Source organism: Hevea brasiliensis, chromosome 13 (genome assembly GCF_030052815.1).
Source record: "Hevea brasiliensis isolate MT/VB/25A 57/8 chromosome 13, ASM3005281v1, whole genome shotgun sequence".
Classification (NCBI taxonomy): Eukaryota; Viridiplantae; Streptophyta; class Magnoliopsida; order Malpighiales; family Euphorbiaceae; genus Hevea; species Hevea brasiliensis.
This window is the reverse complement of record NC_079505.1, coordinates 54,041,013-54,047,012: the sequence shown is the minus strand read 5'-3', so window position 1 is coordinate 54,047,012 and position 6,000 is coordinate 54,041,013.

Here is a 6,000-nt window from a genome sequence, read left to right as displayed (position 1 = left end):
CTTATATGACGTTCTCCAGGGGCATTATGAGTTGATGCCCCCCGAGCTTTCTTCTTAAGGAACTGAATGGGATTGATATCTTCATTATAATATTGGGCCTCAATTGCTTTTGAGTTAGCCATAAAAGGCTTAGTATCTGCCCATACCACCTCTACAACATTCCCTTTCCAAAATAGTAAAAACTAGTAAAGGGATGAAGGAATGCAATAGTTTGCATGTATCCAATCCCTCCCTAACAGAGCTTGAAAAGTTGCAATAGAATGAACAATAAAAAATGCAGTATTAGAAGACTTACTCTCCATAGTTACCTCTACTAGCAAGACATTGAGAGTCTTAGATACAACTTCAGTGAAAGTTGATACCGATACATTAGTTGTGATCAAGTCCTCTTCTATTTTTCCCTAGGTTAACAACATTCTGAGTGGCATAATGTTAATCACGACCTATTATTAATCAACCTCTTGGAAGTCGATCAGCTGAGATGAGTTGTTATGTACAAAGGACGCAGGTGCCTAGTCATCCTTTCAAATAGTTTGTCAATTAATATTTTCTTTGGTTCCCTTGAGTTTGTGCATTATATGATAACTCCACTACACACTTCAGCTTCTAAGGGATTTACTGGTTTCTCAGGAACCTCCTCAAGTTCTTCCACCATCACTTTCTAGAAAGCAATGAGTAACAGCAAGCAAGTAATATCACAATCAACAAGTAGTTTCTTACCTTCCTTTCCTTGGTGTGCTACCTCTTTTGAACTTCCCACTAACTCTGAATCCTTTATCGCCTTTTTGTTGAATTTGCTTTTTGGCAAAAGGTTTTCTTTCTCAACTTTTATTCATCTTCTTTCTACTGCTCTCTACCTCTGAAGCCTTTTCTTTTATGTTCATCTCAGTGGCTGTGGGAATAAGGATGGTGTACCACCCTTTAATTTTTGCTACTAGGGGTAGTGCCAGGAACCTAGGTTGGTTCTTCTAGAATTTAACTGTGGGTATAGTAGGTATGGCAGGTGCGGGATTTTTGAACTTCTGAGGAAAGCAATTTAGCTTATAACTAGTTGTCCTATTAACTCCCCTGGTATCTTGATATTCGCTGGAACTCTGATACCTGTCACCCCGGTACCTGTCATTTAGGTACCTATTACCTGGCCACTTTTTTATGGTGATTCAAATTAGAGGTGGCTCTTGACTAGGCCCTTAGCAACCCTTGGGAGAGTGCTATAAGCTGAATACCTATGAAAGGAACCTCTAGATTTCTGGATTACCTCAGTTTAAACCTGCAGTCTTTTTAGTTCATTGATGATGCCCCTTAAATCCACAGTGGCTGTGTTAATAAGAGCCATAGGAGGAAATGGGTCTTCATCAATGAGCATTACTTTTGTTTTCTCAGGGAACTTCAAGACACCCTTGTTGATGCTGTCTTGGATCACTCCACTGAGAGCCCAATAACTATTAGTGTTGTGATTCCAGGAGTCATGGTACTTACAGTAATCTCTCCCCTCCATCTTTTCTCTGGTTGGTAGCTTGTAGTTAGGGGGAAGATTAATAAACTTCTCCTTCAATAAGAAATGAAATACCCTCCTTCATTTTGTTGGTATTGAAGGCATACTGAAGGGTATATTTGAAGCAGACTGTGTCTTCCTCTGTGAAGTTAGGTTGTTCAGGACACTTAAAGCAGGACACACATAAGTACCAGTAGTCACCAAGTCAGCTACAGTTATTTACCTCCTAGTAGTAGGTTCTCGTAAATGTCTTCTTTTAGCATGATTTCCATCAGTAATCCTCATACTCAACTACTTTAGCAGTAAGTTCATAGAAGTCCTTGAACTCCATCCCTTAGAACTTCTTTCTCAACTTGATATCCAGTCCCCGTTAGGGCATCTTTACATACTTGGTCTCTGGTAAGAACACCTTGCACCTGTTCCTCATCTTCTTAAATTAAGCAATGAAAGCATTAATTGATTCTCTACTTCTCTGTGTCATCCTTGACACTTCAGCAACACATACTTTTAGCTCAGCTTTGAAGAACTAAGTATGAAACAACCTCTCCATTTCTTGCCAAAAAAACGCAGAGTTTCTAGGAAGAGTAGAGTACTAAGTAAAAGCAGTACTAGTAAGAGAGTTTGAAAATAGTCTCAGCTTATAACTAGCAAAATTCTTATAATTCGCTAGTTCACCACATTAAATGTGAACCTTGCTATGTTTTCCAGAGTGGACTATTTGTCTTCTCCTGAAAAGACACTAAAGTTCGAGATACGGTACTTTCTTGGATACCTATTTTCCCTATCAACAAAGTCTCAATCTGGCTTATGGAACTTTGGTCAACTAATTCATCTAAGGCTAGAACCATACAGCTCCTCACAGCATCTCTAATAGCATCTATTGTCACTTGAGGTGCAGTAAGAATGGCAGGTACCTAGACTGTAGGAGCTAGTACTTGAGGCAGAGGTGTTGGTACTAGTTGAGGTATCTGCGCAACAGACATTATATGTAACACCCCTCAACCGACTACAGTGTAATCGAGCAAAGTGAACATTCGGTGCCAGAATACCATATCTTATCTTACTTTATTATTTTAGTAATTTTGAATTCTTTTAATTTAATATTAATTATTTTTCTATGAAGAAACCAGCGGAGTTTCCCCTATTTTATTTCTATTTGGCGCATTTCATTATTTACCTGTTTGAAAATTCAACAATATTTTTCACAATAAAATTTTATTCATACTTATCATAATTATCTCATCAATTCGAATATCCTCTATATAGTTCAATTTCATATTCATTTCTATTCATTCTCAACTCATATATGATAATTTTCAATCATCATTAATTTACATAATATACAATTTAATTACATATGAAATAATCAATTTATAAATTTACATCACATTAATATTACTTAAAAATTCTTAATTTACATTACAACATATGAATTACAACATACAAAATACATAAAGTGATATACATGAGACCTAGTTATATGCATTGCTGAGGAGGTGACAACCTTTGACACTCTGCAGATCTGGACTCCCAAAATTCCTAGTTAAACGTCCATTGGGTTCTAGCTTCAGTACCTACGCGAAGGAAACAATTCCATCGCGCTAAGCATTGCTGCTTAGTGGTGCAATAATATAACAAGAAAATAATATACAAATAAAGATAGAAATAAAACATAATTCAAATAATTAAGATTTATTTATACTTCATATGCTGTTTCTAAAATTTAATATGTTTTATCCTAATTTAGTCTTCTTTGGAAGTGTTTATTTCACCAATGTACAGTAATAATGTACATAGAAAAATGATATAAAAATAATAAATTTATGCTTATATTATTATGTAAGTCACATTTGTAATATTTATGTATGCTATAATTTTCTTTGCTAATCTTTTAGCATTTTCTCAATACTTTCTAGGTTGTCTCAGTTTATTTCATAATAAATAAATTTTAATATCGGTCCAGTTCATTTCGATTCTTTCTAATAAATAACTATTCTAACTTATTTTAGGTCATCCTACTCATTTATTTTATTTAATTTATAATATTTTTAATTGCTAATATTCTTAACTTATTTCAATAAATTTCACTGCCTAAGTAACCTATGACAGGCTGACTAAACTGGATAACGGGTCGTTGGCACTGGACACCGCGGTGCCTCGGGCCGTCATACCATGGGACGCAGAACGTCAACCACGTATGCAGTCAGTATGGCTAAAAAGCCATAATAACACAGAATCGGGCATAAAAGCCATGAGTGTTGGCATAATGCCATGAATGCGGGCATAAAGCCATGAATACGGGCACAAAGCCATAAATACAGGCATAAAGCCTTTCGCAGTACTGCTAAAACAATACCCTATTGGCATGCCAAACTATCCAATCTGACACACATGTCTAGGCAATACAAGGGCACATAATATCATTAAATATTAATATATTCTGTTTTATATCTTTATTATTTCATGATAAATTCCATAATTTATACATTCATCATACTATTCATATATTCCTTACATCATTCATATTGATCACAATTCACAACAATGGTGTTCATGTACCATTGTACTCAAAACATTCTTCCTTTCTCTTATAAAGAAAACTAATGTTCAATTCATATTTTCATGTGATTCATTTATTCATTACAATATTTATATGAATTTATAACTCATACAAGGTGTTATTATCTTATTTGTAATGGAAACATAAATCCTAATATGAACCTTATCCCATTTATACTCAACAATCCATCTAGGTTAATGTCATTTCATATTCAAGTGGTATTACTTATGTTTTATTAGACCTACTAGTAATGGGAATAAATCTTAACTATATACTCACATAACTTAAATGTTCATTAAGTTATTTAGGTGAATTACTATTTCTATTCCAAGTAATCCATGAATGTTTCATAGATTCCAAATTTCATATCTTAATTTCCTCTACCAATTTAGTTATCATACTTTGTGTCTTTGTATTACTATTCACATTACTATTCACTCAATTTGTTGACTTTTTAATACATAATAAATTTATTGAACCTAAGTTCTCAAAGATACCACATTTTGCATTCAAAATTTATTGGTATTGGTTGCCAATACCATTTCCAAGCTTAATGTTAATTGGGCAGAATTTTCAGTTTTCATACCTTGTGTTTACTGTTCCATTGGTCAATTTTGCAGTGGGAATTTGACAAAAATGATCAATATGAAAGTTGTTCCTTATTTTATCTAGTTGAATTTCTTTTTTTGAATCACTCCATTTGGAGTTTTGTAGCTCAAGTTATGGTCATTTTACCATAATCGGCCGAGTGACTGCACTGCATTTTACGGGCAATTTGGTTCTGCCAGATTTGGTGACCTAAGTTTGGTTGGCAATTTGACTAGGTTATGGTCAGAATTTGGATTTGTGTTCTTCATGAAAGTTGTTGGTCTATATCTCAGCTTGTTTTTGGTAAAATTTCAGGTCAATTGGACCTCTCTACACTGAGTTATGGCCAAATGACCAAACACTGTTTATTTGGTCATTTTGCTCAGGCAGACTGCAGGTCACCCGGATTAAGGCAAACTTTTGGTCCACTTGATTTGGTTTTCTGGGCATGGTTTCTTCACCAAAGTTGTGCCATTATGTGTCTAGTTTCATGTCCAATTGGCCTTGCACCAATTGAACCTCTACAATTCAAGTTATTGCTGCCTAAACCTGCTGGACTCATGCCTAGTCCTGCAGGTCACCAAGGGCGGCCACACCACACTCAAATCCCACTACACAATTCACTTCATTTTTGATTTAAACAGAAGCAAATGGTCACTAATTGACCATTAAAACTTACTTTCACCATTGCATGATCAAAGTCTCAATTTCATGCTCAAACCCTAACTCCAATTTCCAATTCATGGCATACACACACCAAACTTATACCAAATCACTTTATCCATCATCTATACTCATCAATAACATAATTAAGCCACTTAATTTCATCAAAAACCAACAATCCTTAAACTTTCTCATGGCTGCCAAATTTAGAGATTTCATTTACTCAAGTTTTTCTTTTAATTTCACACAATTTCTACTTGATTTAGCATGCTTACAAGATTAAAGAAAGAAAAGAAATTGTTTAGTGCACTAACCCTTTTTGAGCAGAATTTTCCCAAGCAATTCCTTCACTTTCTTGGCTTTTCTTGGCTGCCAAACACTCCTACAAGGTGTGGGGATAATTTTTATTGAAGGGATCTAGGGTTTTTGGTGCAAGATAAGCAAGGTTTCCAAGCTTGGAAGCTTGAACTATGGTGGAAACCCTCTCCTCTCTCTCTCTACGTTTTGGCTGCCCAAAGGATGAAGATGGGAGTGCAGATTGGTCTTTCATTTTGTCTCTTTTTAATTAGTTTTTATCCCTTTTAATTTGTTTGTCAAGTTGTGATTGGGTGGGGGCATGTTAATGACATCACGTGATGTCATAATTCCCAATTTCTTTCATTTTTTCTTTTCTTTTCTTTTCTACTCATTTTCA